The sequence below is a fragment of the Malaya genurostris genome, chromosome 2 (genome assembly GCF_030247185.1).
Source record: "Malaya genurostris strain Urasoe2022 chromosome 2, Malgen_1.1, whole genome shotgun sequence".
NCBI lineage: Eukaryota > Metazoa > Arthropoda > Insecta > Diptera > Culicidae > Malaya > Malaya genurostris.
Window position 1 is genome coordinate 136,724,803 of NC_080571.1, and position 19,262 is coordinate 136,744,064.

At 37.7% G+C, this 19,262-nt stretch overlaps 1 long non-coding RNA gene across 1 annotated transcript; it reads right to left on the minus strand.

Annotated features, from left to right (window-relative positions):
- Positions 1 to 15,559: 15,559 nt before the first annotated feature.
- LOC131429990 (uncharacterized) lies at positions 15,560 to 17,174 on the minus strand. The gene is made up of 3 exons (XR_009229475.1): positions 17,108 to 17,174; positions 16,708 to 17,050; positions 15,560 to 16,652 (listed from the first exon to the last, which is right to left on the minus strand). It is a non-coding gene; the product is annotated as an uncharacterized LOC131429990 (long non-coding RNA).
- Positions 17,175 to 19,262: the final 2,088 nt, after the last annotated feature.

The following is a 19,262-nucleotide window of genomic DNA, read 5'->3' on the forward strand; positions in this document are numbered from 1 at the left end:
ATATCAATGACATATGCATTCCTTAAAACACAATTTATGATTTTTATAACAGCTGTTTTATGTTATGTACACGTAAAAACTATTTAAAATTAAATTTGCATCATGTTTCCTGTACCGAAACTATCTCGAATTTATGGGATAAAAGTGGAGAGTTTACCAATGATAATCCGGCAAAAATGTGCGATATTCAGTCTGAGTTTTCGGTAATCTCAATCTCCAGTGGCCAACAAAAAGCTGTGATAATCATACAGATATGTCAGACAGTGATTTCGAATATGTATATGACGAAGGTAGTTTAAATATTAACTCAAAAAGTATTGAAACAGTAAGCTTGTAACAAAATGAATGGAGTCGCATGTAAACATATAAATTTTGATAATGTTTCAGGAGTTTTTTTGATGGAGACTACTATTCATCCGAGCTTGAGCATAACTAAACACGAATTAATGTTCATTCTGATGAATATATTTATGCGGCATAATTTAACTAATGTGGCCCTGCAAGACTTGTGTCAAATGATCAACTTAATAAATGAAAAAAACGTTATTCCAGAGACATATTAAAAATTTACTGATTTCTTTGCCAAAAACAATTTCGCTCGGCATTACATGTGTCAACGGTGTAATTATTATATTGGTGAAAAAAAAACATCATGTTTGAATTGTAAGAGTAACAGTTCGTCATTTTTTATTATTTTTTATTTCGTTGAAAATATTCGTGATATACTTAAAAATAATTGGGAAAGTATTGTAGAATACTAAAGTAAGGCTGAACAGTTCCAATTTGTACCAGACATCATAAATGCTGGCATAATTAAGAAAAGACGACTACAAAATGCCATAACTTTGAGTTTCAACACAGATGGAGTAAAAATTTTCAATTCTTCAATGAGAAAATCTCTGTGGCCTATAATTATTTGCATCAATGAACTACCTCCTAAGTTAAGATATTTAAGAAAAAATGTTATTGTCGCAGGACTATGGCTTTCAACTGGAGAGCCAGATTTGGATGTATTTTTAAAGCCTATCAGCAACACATTCAAAACATTATACAATGATGGATTATTTTTTGGTTCATCATTTGTGGATACAGTCCAAGTGGTTGCTTGTTGTGTGGATACTAAAGCTAGATGTAAAATACAAAATTTCAAGCAATATAACGGATATGAGGCGTGCAGTTTTTGCTTACATCCTGGTGACGTAAGTGGCAAACAAATTCGATATAGTTACAAAAAAGATTTACCACGGAGAAATTTTCAAGACACATTAAAAGCGATGGCTATCAGCAGCTACCGTAAAACCCCAATCAATGGCATAAAGGGAATTTCACCAGTAATCAGAATACCGGAGTGCGATATTGTTAAAAACTGTCCACTGGATTACAAATGTGTCGAATATGGTTCGAAACACCCAGTAGTCCAGCTTATATTAAAGATAAAATAATTCTGATTGATAAAATATTAATTTCGATCAGTCCATTTGCTGAAAGTTCGCGTAACGCTAGAAAAATAAGTGAGCGATGCAGTTGGAAAGCCAATGAATGGTTACATTGGTTGCTACACTATAGTTGTGTAAGTCTGCAAAATTTTTTACCTAGTAAATACTTGAAGCACCACATTTTGTTAGTAACATCAGTTACTGAACTGTTACAGAACGAAATCCAGGATAATACATTTAAAACATGTTCTGAAAACCTAGATAAATTTGTAAGACAGTTTCAACAGTTACATGCACGCTTAAAAATAGTTACTCAAAATTGAGTAAGATCTTACTCATCTACAGAAAAAGTGGAACAACTCTAATTTAGAGTAACTCCGAAGTTACTCAAATTTGAGTTCTTCCACTGGAAACGATATTTGGGTAAAATCTACTCATTTACTGAGTAATATTTTATTTGTACATGTACTAAAAATAGAGTAACTATCACTCAAATTTTGAGTGAAATTTTATTTCACATATACCAAATTTGCAAAAAAAAATTACTCCTTTTTTGAGTGTATTGTATTAAAATATTAGGCAATTAAACTCAATACTATATCAGGTTGTGGTTGCTTGGAGTAGTGTGTCAATCACAAATTAACATACATGTCAGTTATTCTCAGGCACCAATCATACACTTATTCCTCATAAATGACATTTGAGCATATTCGTTTCCATTCTAAAGCACAACACGGAGTTTATCATTCCGGTTTTTGCAGACACAACACCGTTTGTGTTGAGCGACTCACCCTCGAAAAACGCGATCTCGATAACAAAAAATACAACCTGTTGCTACAAATGGTTATTACAACTTTTAGACTGATCTTGCGAATAGTAACAAAAAAAACGAGTTATTGCGTTAAACTCAAATTTAGAGTAGGAGTTACTCAATATCATTGATGATAACTACTCAATTTTTGACGTTTCCATGTATCATTTGAAAATGAGTAACTAGTACTCAAACTCTGAGTAACTTTTTCTAAGCGTGGCTTGTTATGCATTTGACAGAGTGTGCTAGAGACTATTGAGCAATTTGACGTCTCAGTTACTCACACCGATGCAGAGTGCGCAGATCTATTCATATACGAAATTAGAATGTGTGCGAGCCGAAGTCAAAGTTTGTTGTGGGTTCAATTTTACACTGAGGTAAAACATTTTTGACTCATAATCATACACTGCGAAAAATGCATATAGAATTTCGTAAGCTTTGAACTGATGAACCAAGTAGAAGACAGTTCCATTACGTGATATAGAGTTTCATGCATGATTGTATGTCTTTTTTTTTTTTCAAATAAAATTTTTATTAGGCTCATTTGCTTTAGCTTAACGTGGCCGATTGTCTTGTTGTTAGGGAGAGAGAAAGGGATGCCGTATTACGGGGCGGCATACTCCCCAGTTAGTAAGGGGACATAGGGAGGATGGGACCTACACAGTATTGAATTGAAATTTGAATACATCATTGGTTTGTGGCATACATCTTTTAGACACATTTTGCGTTCGATGAATCTTCATGTTTTTCAGCTTGTAGCAATGAAGAGATTATTCTGGATTGGGATGCTTCGTTGGTGTGTTCTGACGTTGATGTGACGTTTTTAGGTAGCTTCCAGCAACTCAGTCAGTTCAAGGCAGGTGCATGCTCCGAAGCATCGTTTACACAGGCCATACTTCCAGCAACGTAAAGAAGAGTGCGGTAGAGCTGTAGACGAGAAAGAGATAGGGAGAGCACTAAATTTGAGCATTGATAGTTTTCAAGAAGTTATAGATGAGAGTCATATAAGGAAGATTTCGAGTTGCCAAGACGTCGCGGACTGGTACGAAGGGTGGTATACCTCGGGCCCGAAGGGAACCTATGAGTTGGGACCTGGCATCACAATACTCGACACATGTCCAAACAACATGTTCGATGTCATGATAACCCTCACCGCAAACGCAGACACCACTCTCAGCGAGCCCCACACGACGGAGATGCGCGCTGAACATATAATGATTAGACATGAGCCTTGACATTACACGAATAAAGTCTCGGCTCACGTCTAACCCCCGGAACCAAGCTTTCGTCGATACCTGTGGGATTATTGAGTGTAACCATCGTCCCAGAGTTCCACTATTCCATGTATTCTGCCAGCTAGCTAGAGTTTTCTGACGACAGCAACTGAAAAATTCATTGAAGCAGATTGGTCTTTCATAGATATCACCTTCTAGTGCGCCCACCTTGGCTAACGAGTCCGCCCTCTCATTGCCCCGTATGGAACAATGTGAGGGGACCCAAACCAAGGTAATCTGGTATGATTTTGCAGATAAAGCACTCAATTGTTCCCGTATTTTCCCCAGGAAATACGGTGAGTGCTTTCCAGGCTTCACTGAACGGAGAGCCTCAATGGAACTGAGACTGTCCGATACAATGAAGTAGTGATCTGTGGGCAGAGTGTCAATGATCTCAAGGGTATACTGAATTGCAGCTAGTTCTGCGACGTAAACTGAAGCTGGATCACTGAGTTAATAGGAAGCGGTGAAATTTACATTGAATATACCGAAGCCAGTGGACCCGTCTAGATATGATCCGTCAGTGTAAAACATTTTATTACAGTCGACTTCTTTAAATGTATTATTAAAAATTTTTGGGATCTCTTGAGGGCGTACAGGATCCGGGATTCCACTAATTTCTTCTTTCATGGATGTGTCGAAAAACACAGTAGAATTAGAAGTATCCACAAAATGAACACGATTGGGAACAAACGAAGAAGGATTTATATTCTGAGCCATGTAGTCAAAATACAAGGACATAAAACGGGTTTGTGAATTAAGCTCGACGAGCTTTTCAAAGTTTTCTATCACCATCGGATTCAAAATGTCGCATCGGATTAGCAGTCGATATGAGAGATCCCAGAACCAACGGTAAGACGCCCGCCAGCACTTCAAGACTCATCGTATGGGTTGATTGCATGCAACCCAAGGCAATACGTAAACAACGATACTGAATTCTTTCCAGTTTAATGAAATGAATATTCGTAGTGGAGCGGAAACAGAAACATCCATATTCCATTACTGACAATATCGTCGTTTTGTACAACCTGATCAGGTCTCCTGGGTGAGAGCCCCACCAAGTTCCGGTTATTGTACGAAGGAAATTGATTCTCTGTAGGCATTTTCGTTTCAAATACCTAATGTGACATCCCCAGGTACCTTTGGAATCGAACCAGACCCCGAGATATTTAAATGTGAAAACCTGAGCTATGGTTTCACCCCCTAGTTGAAGCTGTAATTGCGCAGGTTCTCGCTTCCTTGAAAATACAACCAACTCAGTTTTCTCCGTAGAGAACTCGATACCCATTTGAAGAGCCCATGTCGACAAGTTGTCGAGGGTATCTTGCAATGGTCCTTGGAGATCGGCAGCTTTGGGTCCTATAATAGACACAACACTGTCTTCGGCAAGTTGTCTTAGCGTGCAAGATGTGTTGATACATTCATCAATGTTATTTACGTAAAAGTTGTATAAAAGGGGGCTTAAGCATGAGCCCTGAGGAAGACCCATGTAACTGAATCGCTTTGTCGTCAAATCACCATGCTCAAAATGCATGTGTTTCTCGGACAATAGATTATATAAAAAGTTGTTCAAAACTGGTGAAAGACCATGCTGATGCAACTTCTCAGATAGAACGTTAATGGAAACTGAATCGAATGCCCCCTTGATGTCGAGGAAAACTGATGCCATTTGTTCTTTAAGAGCAAATGCCATTTGAGCAATCGGCCGATACGAATTGTGATCGGAGGCTGGTTTTCCAGGTTTTTGAATAGTAATAACTCTCACTTCTCTCCATTCGTGTGGGACAATATTACCCTCGAGGAACTTGTTGAATAAATTCAACAAGCGCCTTTCGGCAGAGTCGGGCAGATTTTTCAACAAGTTGAATTTAATTCTGTCTAACCCCGGGGCTCTATTGTTACACGACAAGAGCGCAAGTGAGAACTCTACCATCGAAAACGGTGTTTCGTTTGTATTCAATGTCGCGACGCGGGATATCTTCTGTTCCGGAACAGAATCAGGACATACTTTCTTAGCGAAATCAAATATCCAGCGGTTAGAATATTCCTCGCTTTCGTTCGCGTGATTTCGATTTCGCATGCGACGGGCCGTATTCCAAAGAGTGCTCATTGCTGTTTCTCTCGTTAATCCGTCAACAAACCTTCGCCAGTAACCGCGTTTCTTAGCTTTAATCAGACTTTTCATTTGAAATTCTAACGCCGCGTATTTCCGATAATTATCTGGAGTTCCGTTCCTTCTAAACGAAATGAAGGCTGAAGCTTTTTTCGTTTTCAGCTCTGAGCACTCTTTGTCCCACCATGGGTTGGGAGAACGCATACTAGTTTGCGCGCTAGGTACTCGTTTCGTCTGAGCTTGAATTGCGGTGTCAAGAATCAAGCCAGCCAAAAATGTATACTCTTCCTCCGGAGGAAGCTCCTGTGATGTTTCTAGTTTCTCAGATATCGAGCTCGCGTAACGTTTCCAATCAATGTTTCGTGTGAAATCGTACGAAACATTGATTGTTTCCGATGGTCTTCCACGGTTGGTGATAGAAACTATGATCGGCAAGTGATCGCTACCGTGAGGATCACAGATTACCTTCCACTTGCAATCTAACTGTAGCGAAGTCGAGCAAAGGGATAAATCCAGCGCACTTGGTTGTGCTGGTGGTCTAGGGTTCCGTGTCATTTCTCTCGTGTTTAGAATTGTCAAATTGAAGTTGTCACACAGATCTTGAATTAACGAAGAACGATTATCATCATATAAGCAGCCCCATCCTGTACCATGCGAGTTAAAGTCCCCTAAAACCAGCCGCGGTGAAGGAAGAAGTTCTATGATGTCTGCAAGCCGACGATGCCCTATCGAGACTCTGGGAGGAATGTAGATAGAAGCTATACATAGATCTTTGCCTTTAATATTAATTTGGCAAGCAACAACTTCAATTCCCGGTGTCGAGGGGAGGTTAATACGATAAAATGAATAGCACTTTTTAATCCCTAAAAGTACCCCTCCATAAGAGTCTTCTCGGTCCAGGCGGATTATGTTAAAATTATGGAAGTCGAGGTTGATGTTAGAAGTAAGCCAAGTTTCACTCAAGGAGAATACATCGCAATTATGAGTATGTATTAAGTGTTTGAAAGAATCAAGTTTTGGGATGATACTTCTGCAATTCCACTGAAGCACAATGATCATATCTTCGATTCTCAGTGGTAAATTATCCATCAAAAGATACGATCGCTGCAAGGAGGGGCCATTGTTCAGTCAACTGTTTTAAAAATGTCCTTACTGTTGGCAGTAGAGCAGTTAGGAAGCTTTTCAGAGGATCAGTAATATTGAAGGCTGTTAATATCCAGTCCACGATATCAGAAAATTTCAATAATCCAGCGTTTGTTGGATTTTCTGGTTGTGCTTTGGGGTCATTCGGGTTTTTTGATGCCCCAGGAAGTGCTGGGTACTCCTTATCATCCCTAAGTTTTTTGAACCCAGGAGGTGTTTGCTTCGGTTTTGAGTCAGCACTTTTTGTTTCCGTTTGGTTCTTTTGTGACGAAGAGGACAGTCTGAGGCCTTTACGAGGAAGCTTGGGAGAAGCCAGATTTTGTCTTTTCCTGCTTTCTTCAACCTGTGTGTAGGAAGGTCCTTCGCCTGGGTCGTCAGAGGTATCCTCTTCAACTGGCAAGATTGCAAACGGGTTCTCAGGGGTCGATGGAGTGGTTCTTTTTAAGATTTCCGCATAAGAACGTTTGGAACGTTCTTTCACGGATCGCTTCAATTTCTCCGCACGCTGTATGTACGTAGGGCACACCGAAAGATCATGAGGATTCTCCCCGCAGTAGCCACACTTTTCCACTGCTCTTCTGCAGAGATCGTCCTCATGGGCCTCTCCGCATTTGCCGCATCGCAGTTTGTTGCAACAATAGGTTGCCGTATGACCTAGCTGTTTGCAGCTTGTACAATGCATTACCCGCGGTACATACAGCCGAACAGGTAGACGAACTCCACTCACTACCAAATAATTTGGAAGTGCAGATCCGGCAAAAGTCACGCGAAATGAGTCCGATTGGTAAAATTTACCATCTATCGATTTGGAGTGCAATTGCTTGCACTCCAAAATTTTCACTGGTTGAAGGTCGGGGTTTTTGAAACGGCCTACCCCGTCCTTCATCAGATCTTCGATTGTCAGACTTTCGTCACGGACCACACCGTCGATCTCCACCACATGAGACGGGACGTACACGCGGTACTCCTTCGTGAACAACTCGCTGGTAGCAATCGCGTTTGCTTGCTTTAGGTCGGACACAACAACGCGTAACTTGTTTGGCGAAACCTTATCTATTGTTTTTATTGCCGAGTAATGTTTTTCCAGGTCCCGAGCAATATTTAAAACTCTGAGAGACTTTAATTTGGGCCGGAAGTATACCACCCACGGACCCTCCGAGCCATCGTCTTGGTAAACTTTTTGACGAGCAGGCAATATCTTAAAGGGAGATGGAGGCATCGGAGAGGGAAATGGCATCGGAGAGGGAGATGGCATCGGAGGGGGAGATGGTATCGGAGGGGGAGATGGTATAGGAGGGGTAGATGGCATCTCGGAAGCAAACTCAGCCTCTAAATGTTCTTCGTTCATTCGTTCAGCTTCGCCCTCCTCCGAGACACCCCCACTGTCATCAATATTCATATTTAAAGTGCGGGAGTAAAGAAGTCTCCCGCACTTGAAATGAGAAAGAAAGAAATAAAATGAAAAGAAAATATATGAATAGTAAAAGTTGAAAGAAAAAGTTTGAGAAAATACTTAACAGTATGTCACGGTAAGCTGTTAGGTGAGTTGCTCCTTCACTCCTTCGTTGTGCTTCAGCGTGACCTTGAGTCCGGATTTGGCTGCTGCGATGCGGGTAGCAAAAAATAGAAATAACTGCTGCCCGAGGATAGCACAATAGCGTCTACTGTCGATACCGATACAAAACCGGTGCACAGACAGAACTCACTTGCGGGGATGCTACTTTTTATCACTTTTATTTAATGCCTATACTACAGCCTCTGCTGTGATAGGCACCTTCGTCTTACCGATGTCGATTGTTAAAAAAACGCGTGTGCTCACTTCGAACATTCGGTTACGAATGATTGTATGTCTTTCTCAACTGTTCTCTTGGCATTGCAGTGTTTTTATTGCATATATGTCTTCAATAATTGGCACGATGCGGCTCGACAAAATTCTCAGCAGTTGAAAGGTTAATGCTAGTGTGAGTATGTCGAAATAACCCAGTGAATTTTGTCGAGCCGCATCGTGCCAATTATTGTAGACATATATGCAATAAAAAACACTGCAATGCCAAGAGAACAGTTGAGAAAGACATAAAATCGTTCATGAAACTCTATACCACGTAATGGTACTGTCTTCTACTGGGTTCATTAGTCCATAGCTTACGAAATTCTATATGCATTTTTCGCAGTGTATGATTATGAGTCAAAAATGTTTTTCCTCAGTGTAAAATTGAACCCACAACAAACTTTGACTTCGGCTCGCACACATTCCAATTTCGTATATGAATAGATCTGCGCACTCTGCATCGGTGTGAGTAACTGAGACGTCAAATTGCTCAATGGGCCTCTCCACGATGTAAAATACCTGGTGATCACGTTTTTCTATGTGTTGGTGCGGTTGTCATTTTATTTTGGAATAACAGAGAGACGTGAAGAAGAAAAAACATTAACAAATGACGTTTCGGGAGTTGCTTTTATGAAAATATTTAGAGTTGGTTCTGTTTGCAAAAATATTGACAGTGAAATGCGGTGTTTTGTTCCGGGATGTTTCAATCGTCGAACTCGAGGAAATGATTTGTCTATTTCATATCATCGAGCACCGAAGAATCCGGTTATTAGAGAAAACTGGTTTATTTTTTGCGGACTGGAGTACAATAGTGTAAAAAACTTGCGCGTATGTTCTGCACATTTCGGAACCAAAGATTATCAGTCGAGCGAAATACAGCGTAAATTTTGTGGATTTCAACGTCGGGTCTTAGCAAAGCATGGTAAGTTCAATATTTTTAGTCATCACAGGTAATGAGGACACTGATTTTAGCTCAACCTTCGATTCGCTGTAAATCCATGTCGGAGTTGGATTTCATTCCATTTGATAGCACTGGTAAAGACATGTTTCCCGAAACGTATTCGGTAGAAGCAAATGGTATTGATCTATTGCTATCAGCTGTTTCTTATGTCGAAAAACAGGATGGTGAACAATCGTTTGACGAATCCATGAAAACGGATCCTGTTCGGACTTCTGATTCCCACTATGTAAGTCGCTCTAAGATATTCGGGTGTAGTTATACAGTAATAATAACTTAAGAAATTTTCAGGTATTGCTTGATGAACAGAACGCGAACAAGCTTGATGCTAATAGGATAGATGCAAACGATAACAATTTCGATTTGCTGTTGGCAGCAGTTAGTCATGTCGAAGAACAAGTCCAAAGGCAGTATGCTGAAGAGGTTAATTTAAATCAAATTACCTGTGCGCATGATCATTCTTACGTTGAGAGCCTCGAAACGATGTCGACTGAATCAGTGGAAATGCCATTTCCAATAACAAAAGAGAAAGAACTAACCCAAGAAAAACTGTTTTCTAAGACACTGATTCATCAAATCGCGAAGCTTCAAGAGATGTTGCAAAAAGAACGATTGTCTTTTACTGAATGTTTGCAAAGGAAGCAGAAGGGAATTGTTGGGAAGGAAGAACGAATAGTTGCACTTAGAGCAGCATGTGAAGAGCTGAATAATATAAGGGAAGAAGAAGTTGTGAAGCGGATAAAGGAAGCGTTGAAAGACATCCTTACTTCTAATCAAATAGATCTTCTTCTTGGGCGTAAGAAAAAGGTTCGTTGGACTACAGAAGAAATCGCTATCGCTTTTACTATACGGTAAGAACTAAACATCTTTTGACAAGGGGCAAATCACTCTAAACTCTAGACAATCTCATACTAATAAACTCATGTCATTCCAAAATAATTTTCTCTAATCTCATTTAATCCCAACTAGTCTAGATAAGTTTGGGTAATTTAAAACTATTCCAACCTAGTTTTGGCTAATCTTGTTTGAAGTATATCTGTCATTCGAGCTCCCACGCAGAGATGCCATTTATACAGATTTATCTGTATTATACAGATTTTTACATGCGCATACAGATTTAATACAGAGTACAGATTTTATACAGATTTCTCAAATTAAATACAGATTTACACAGATACCACAAAAAGTAAGAAAGAAATAATGAAACTTTTCCGTCTGAGTGTGTTTGATTGCCCATATTAGAATGAAATTTTTTTCGTACAGCTGTTTAATGATGAACGCTGAAATACATTTATATCATAATTTGAAACCAATTTGAACTGATGTTCATGGAAGTCATGGCGTCATGAAACTTTATTGTCAGACTGAAAAGTTGTATGACCTGACTTGACGTTGCGTATTGGGCGTTTGAATTCCAAGTCATCATTTTCAAACGAAAAAAGTATATGGATTTACAATTCAATTGTGGTTGATAACAAAAACAATTAAATTTCGTCGTTGAATGTTCTTGTCAGTGCGGCAAGGACTTACGATGTAAAGGAATTCTCCTTGCATCTGCCAGTGCATCTATTACAATAATCTAATGGAATAACATCTTTAAACATCATTTTATTTCCGAAATTTCCTTTCATTAGTGAATACAGATAAATACAGAATTTTTATACAAAGCAATACACATTTTCTATGAAAATATCTGGCATCTCTGCTCCCATGTTTACAGCTTCTTATGTCAAAATAATGCTTTTTTAGATCTCGGCTAAACTTCTCTAATCCCATTCTAATCCAGCGAAATCCCTGCTAAACTTTTTTACTCCCGGTAAAACTTTTTTGAGTTCAGACAAAGTTTAGAGTGATTTGCCCCTTGTCTTTTGATATATTTTGTTATTAGTAATATTCATTTGTGCAGATATTGTGGAATTTCAACATGGAAACTCCTTAAAGAAGAACTTAAGTTCCCTCTTCCCTCCTTAAAAACCATGCAAGAATGGGGCTCGCGCATAAAAATGCATGAAGGGGTACTCGAAGATGTTCTAAAATTAATGAAAATTGCTGCTACTGTTATGCCAGAAAAGGAATGCGTTACCATTTTGAGCTTCGATGAAATGTCTGTCGATGAAACATTCGAATACGATAGCAGAAACAACACCGCAATTGGTCCTCATAAGCACATTCAAGTTGCAATAGCTCGCGGCCTATTTGGCCAATGGAAGCAACCTGTATATGCGGCATTTGACACAAAGATGACCGTAGAGATACTCAAAACTATAATAATTTCTCTTTATAATGCGGGTTATAATGTTGTTGGTTGCGTTTCGGATTGTGGTGGAGGAAATCAGGGACTCTGGAGTTCCCTATTGGTTGACCATGAACATACAAGTACGAGACATCCTGTTACTGGCGAAAGTGTATATTTTTTTGCGGATGCGCCGCATTTGTTGAAACTATTCCGTAATTGGACACTCGATCATGGATTTTTTTACAAAGGTAGCTGAATTTACGAATAATGCCAATCAGTGCATTTTTGCTTTTCGTATCAGTGTCTATTCTTTTCTACCTATATTCTTTGTTTACCAAACCAAGTAATGACACTAACATATTCTTTCAATCTTAAAATATTCCTTATTTACAGGTAAAATTATTACCAAACAATTCATTTCTATGCTTGTGTTGAAAGCATCAACTTTAAACGCGCAGAGAAGGCGATGTCCAGAATTTAATGCCTTGTTCAAGCTCAACCAAAGACGTATTATGTGTAAACAATCTGAGCGACAAAATGTACGCTTAGCAGTACAGCTACTGAGTCACACGACTGCCATCAACCTTAGAAGACATTTCGGCGAATTCGAGGAAGCTCGTATTTTAGCCGATATTATTCAAACCATAAACGATTGGTTTGATATAATGAATAGTTCTAATCTCAAAGTAACAATACAATTGAAAAAGTGTTACGGCCTGCAAAAACATGAACAAGATGTAGCACTGGAAAAAGTAGCGACTATGCTCTCGACGATGCGAACACTAACCAAACATCGTTTACCAGCTCACTACAGGTAAATTCTATAAGTTCTAATAGAATGAAGCAACAAAAATTAATATTTGAAGCAACATATTCAAATAAAAATGCCTTGTCGCTTTCACTTGAATTAAACTTTCGTAATATAAATATCACACTTCTCTGATTCCTTACACAAGTAACTCTCATTCTAATCAAACATTGTTGCAGGTCTTTCAAAAAGGCATTCTAATGTCAATGAAGTCTACCAGGTTACTGCTGAACGATATGTCCAATAAATACAAAGTAAATTACATAATGACTTATAAATTGAACCAAGATGTTTTAGAAAAAAAAATGGTGGCCCAAACAACCATCCTTCTCCTTTTGAGACATTAAATCGTTTGAGGATGATAATTTTAGGCAAGGGGCTCAAACATCAACTAACGCGAAATCAAAACTCGCAACGAATTCAAATAGAAGAAAATTATGTGATTTGCAAAATTTTCAAACAATCAAACATTTTCGAACAAAACAACGAATACGATGATACTGATGAAATGCCCGAAAGTCCAAGTCCAAGTGAAAGTCTGAAAATACAAAATGGCTATTTGGAAGAAGAAGATGGTTTCGAATATGCGATGGGCTATGTCGCTAAAGTGCCGAAACCAAATCATCCAGAGATTGCTCACTATACATTCGAAAACGTGGAATCTGAAAAAGAGAATTACATTAACGATCTCTCATATGGTGGATTGACTGAACCATCAGAGAAATTTCTGGCTCAATCACGGAAGCTGGAAAAATTCTTCAATGCTATTCACAACAGTTTGGATAACACTGGTTTCAAAAACCATAAATTTGTTAGGAATCGAACAATACGTTTAATGAAAAAGAAGTTTCCTGAAATTGAAGATGATATCATTCTTCGATTTGTTAGAACCAGAATAAATATACGTGTGCGCCACACACGAAAAAAAATAATCGAGAGCAAATTTCTAAAGTTTAAGCAAACCCGTGCCGGAATAGACAAAAGAAGTTCAGTTATTAGAAAAAATAACACAAAACTTAAACATTTTCGGAATGCATTCTAACTCATAAACATTATGTTTCGAATAAATTCACTTTGTTCCTTTATTATTACGAATAATTCTAATGAATCCATCTATTTTCGTACCTATCAAAACAATTTAAAAGCATTTTCGGAAAATTTTATTTCACGAATCTTCCGTAAGATTTCCTGACAACACTTGCTATCAGCTTACTGAAATATGTGATGCATTTGCTAAATTTTCTTACTTGATGGATAGAATTTCTTCAAACTCATCGTTTCCTACACTCAGGCAAAAAATATATGGAATTTCATAATGATTTCGTATGATTTTTAGCCACAAGAATATCGTAAGCGAACCATAAGACCGCCTTATGAAATCCCGAAAATAGGAATTCCAATAAAACGCCTTATGAAATTCATACGGAATTTTTAGGAACATTATGCGAAATTTCTATGATAAACATAACTTCTCTCATATCTTGTGAAGTTCATAAGTTGTTCGTATGAAAACTATAATAGTGATAGATAGGGTAACAGAGGTATTTTGGCCCGCTTTAGGAAGCAGTTTCACAATATTGAGAATTTAGTGGGCTAGTTCCATACAGTATGTTGAAATTTCAAACCGAGATCATAAATAGACATCTTTTCTACGATATAAACTTTTTTGCGGCGTGATATTATCAAGACTGTATTTGCAATTATAGATTCCAAATATTTAGTTTTTTGTTTATTTTCGCCACCCCAATTTTATTTTGGCCCATGGTGGAAATATATTTTGGCCAGAGCAAATTTGTATCACTTACATTTTGACCCCCCTTAAAAAAATATGATAATATGAATAAATAAACAAATAAATAAATCACTTTTACTTTTAAATTAACATTTAGCTAAATTGTAAAGCTATTCCAACTAATAATAGAACAATATCATCTCTAATTTAGCTATTTGTTACGCTAAAATCGTAATTTTTCAATGTGTAAATGCAAAAAAAGTAAACAAAGATTATATCTTAAGCAGTATCTTCAAATAAATGCGAAATGTTTCAGCAATAAAACTTAGAAATAATATTAGAATATGTATTTCTCAGACATTAACGTATAAAATACAATCAAGATAAAAATAGCAATTTGTCATTTTCGTTTCTTTTCCTCCAGTTGTTTCTTCTTTCGTAGTTCTGCTTTTCTTTGTTTTACTTCTATTTCTTTAGCTTTTTCTTCTTGTAGTGCTTTGTGATATTGTAGTCTACGGCGTGAGGTAAGAACAGCTGGGCTTCGATGTTTAAAGCGTCTGTTCCCGGTTCTATGTGGCGTTTCTGGTGACGTTAAAAATTGAGACAACGAAATTTGTGAAATATTCTCACAGATTTCATCAGTTAAATTGTTTTGTTGAATAATATTTAAATCTGAAACACATTCTTTCAGTGGATCTTCACTGGTCGACTGATAAAAGTCCAACATTCCGCTTTCATATGACTCTTGTTTGTCCAAATATTCTACCTCTGTAACAGATTCCACATTGTACATATTGACAAACTCCGCAATATGCATGTTTGGCTCTATATGCATCTTTGTAGTATTACTTCCAGGAATATTCATATTCGAAGACGAATCCAAGGGTTCAAGAAGTTTATACACGCGCGCAAGAATTTTATCTTCATCAGATGGAAAATCATCAGGATTATTTCTTTTGTAAAGCGATATACGGTCGGGCCCTATCAATGTTAAAATTTCCACAGCTTTCGATCGTATTATGGGAAATGTTAGTGAAGTAATTTGTCGAGTATCCGTCCCTTTATTCTCGAAATTTTCGCCTACTGGAAGACTGTTCGCCAAACATTTACTGTAGTCGATATTATTTTCATTGAATGGATATAGTCCACACGCTTTGAATCCGTTTTGTATTATTTTACTCTCAACTGATTTAATAGCTTTCGCAAGAAGCGGAGCAAAATTTTCTGTTTTTAAATATTTATTAGGATTTAAACATTTCCAATCATCTACCACTTTAAGCCATGAACTTTTCATAGGTTTGAATACCGCAACATCAAGGGGCTGTAGTATTCTAGTGCAGTTTGCATACAGGCAAACTAAGTGTATGCCCATCTTATTTATTTGTTTATTTATTTACATGTAATCAACAGACAATGTGTAGTCCCAATGATTAAAAACTATTCCTATTTCTAAGTATGTTTAAAAAATTTGTTTGAATTCTGCTACGCGTAATGTGAAAATCGAATCCGGCAGATACTCCATTGAAAGTTCGCTGTAGACCAATAATAGCACCGTTATATCCATAATTCGTACGGCTAAGAGGCAATCGAAGAAAGACGTTATTCCGAAGAGCTCTACTGCGTACATTTAAAGAAATTTCGCTGAGGAGTGCAGGGCAGTCTATTTTGTTGTTCAACATGTCGGCGATCAACATAGCACGGGACAAATTACGTCGAATGCCAAGGGTGTCGAGTCCAATCAATCTTGCGGCATTCTTCTGCAGTTTCCCAAGCAGTATGAGAAGAATGACCATCAATAAAATATATAGCTGGTAGCGCATTTTCCTTTGCCAACTGCGGTTGAAGTATAAACTTTATATATTTTAAGAAGCACGATCTTGTCATCCAACCAGAATCGGTTTTAGCTAGTCCCCAATCAGCAGGTACACTTCGAGTTATGTCGGTTGGTATTTTTTTATATGGCAAAACAACCATAAGAGGAAACATCTTTCCATCAGCCGCACAAGTGAACATAACGGTTATATTCTTTTTGGTAGGGCCCTGGTCGACTTTATATACATTTTTTTCTCCACGTCTTGAGATTACTTTATCGATGGATGGATCAAGATAGAATGAAGATTCATCACCATTTAGTACTGCCTGCGCTCATAAGCACTTCAGATAGTCCCTCTTCTTCCAAAACCGTTAAAACTTCCTTGAACCAATTCCGTATATCGAGTTCTGTAACATTGGCACTTGCCTTTGTGACACTTTCCGGTTTGCGAATAGAAAGTACCTTATGACGACTCATGAAGGAATTGAACCATGCGCTACCTGTTGGTAATACAAACCGTGAGTCTTATTATGGAAGCAGAAAAAAAGTATTTACTTGGTTTGCCGTTTTTGAAGACATTCATATTGGGATTATGTTCGAGATAATTCATCACACTATTTATTAATCGGTACTTAGTAACTGGGAAACCCTTCCGGGCCATCTTTAATATCCAATTAACCAGTTCTGTTTCTTGTTCCGATCGAAGAGCAGTAGGTGGTCCGGATCTAATTTGTTGCTTGTAATTTTTACTCATGCGGAATTTTATAGTTGATCGTGGTATTCCAAAGCGTATGCATGCACTACGGATAGATATTCCGCTCCTTATCTCACTTAAACATTTTTGTACACCTTCTTCCGTGTACCTTTTCTCCCTAATGTTCTTTTTTGTTTTAGCCATCTGCAAACGAAAAATAATAAGTGTATTTATAGATTCATCTAAGTATATTTTGCAAACCTCGAATGCTCAAAGCTAAATGAATAATTCCTCTGTAAGAAGTTGTTGTTGACAAACAGTCTCTTCACACTCAAACAACGGCTATGGCAAAAATACATTTTGTCTTAAAATGTGGAATGCATTCTGGACATGGCGTATTTTTAATTATAAACGATTGTTTTGCTTTTATTTTCATAATACTTACTTTAAATAGTTCGTAATTATTGGCCTACTTCATTACATGCACAAAACACGTCGTTTTAGAGATGTAATATCTTTTGAAAAATGATTGCGAAAATTCAACCTCCTCTCAATTTCTCGTAATCCGTAGGTATCAACTGACTACCACATTTTAATGATGTTTTTTTTGTAAAAATAACTAGCAAATGTTGAAATATTTTCGAAAAATCGTTCCGCAATAGGTAATTTCATGTGAATAGCTTCAATAGATGCAACATGGGTTACTTAACATTGGTTAAATCCTAAAAAGTTTGTCAGGTGGGCCAAAATATATGAACTGGCCAAAATACCTCTGTTACCCTAATATGTATATTGCAGAGGTATATTTTTCATTTTTATCTTATGAAATTATGATTTTGGTGATTTTTGATGCATCATAAGATTTACCTTATGATTTTCACTACTCAATTTGCTTGAGTGTAACCAAGCACCAGCCAGTTATTCTAATTGCAACCTGAACAAACTGTCAACTAAACTAATTTTTCTAGTGTCAATCGACCCGTGAAAGATACCAACCGAATATACAATTTACAGCAATGCATCATGTGTTCATTTCGAAAGAGTACGTTTCTAAACCCAGGAATATTGATCGATTGTTCGTATCCATGAAATTTCACTTTCTTTAATCATTGCATTTTACGTAATACTAATTAACTGATCAAACAATTAGTCATCAAGCTATAATGATACATCTTTTCGCCTCTTGTCTTGCCAGACTTAGTGACCACAGCACCTTCCCTCTGTAAAAAAACTAAGATTAGAAACACGTCGACCATAATTAAAAAAAGCACTTACGTACTACGGATATAAACTTGAAATGAACCGTTCGTACTGTGTGTGAGTTAACGGATGTACTGAAGCCTGTATCGTAGAGTAGACCAGCGTATAACCAACTCGCTCGTAGTTAACTTCGAACGGATGTACGCAGTAAACATTCGGAATCTAAAACTTGAGCTGATAACATTCTCACCGATGGATTTCAGTGTAATTCGAGCGAACAAATGAAATAGAGGCGTGCAAAACAGCTCATTTTGGTGAACAGCTCCGAACCGATCAGCTCACCAAAGTGAATCGATTCGATGTATCAGCTCATCAGCTCTTTTATTTTGAACTTAAGGTTCATTTTGTGCGCCGTTTTTCTTATGCACCGATTTTTTTCAAATGCATGATCGAAATTGAATCATTGATTTGCAATGATGCAATGAATGCCATGCGAAATAATTTATCTTTAATTGATGTCGACTAAATTGAATCTCTTAAAGAGCCGAAGATCCGATCAGCTCGTAGCGTGTTCCCTGCGTCATAATGCAGTGAACTGGGTAGCAAAGGAGTGAGCTGATGAGCTGCGGTTCTTTTGAAAAGAGCTGTGAGCTGTCAGCTCACTTCAATGATTCGATTCACTGGAACAGCTCAGGAGCGAATTGCCCATCTCTAAAATGAAATGATTCGATCGACCTCCATGTGAACATCGGTTGTCTGGAATGATTTCATTTTGTCATCTTTGGTGTTTCACGATGGATTGATGTCTCCTTGTGGTGTTGACAAAACATCATTTTCGCCAGTGAGAGCGCTGAACCGATGACAATAAATTGTGTTAGAAAAAGTTAATAGGTCAAATAAAACTATACTTACGAGTCAGAAGAGCTACAGTCAGACATTGTTTGATCGATTAGGAACTGTATTAGGAACTAAGATGTATCCATTATCGGTGAACCGATCGGTTAAGCAACAATCAACGTATGGTCTCCATTGTTTATCAGTTAATATTATCAATAAGTGCAACATTTTTCTCATCCAATTCCGAATCATCTAGAGCATCGCCAGCATTTGAAATGCCAGCCACAGCACAATCACACTGATCCATGTTAACCGTAAAAGATTCCACAGTGCGATCCGCCAAATCCTTCATCCAACGAAATGAACAGAATCGGATGTG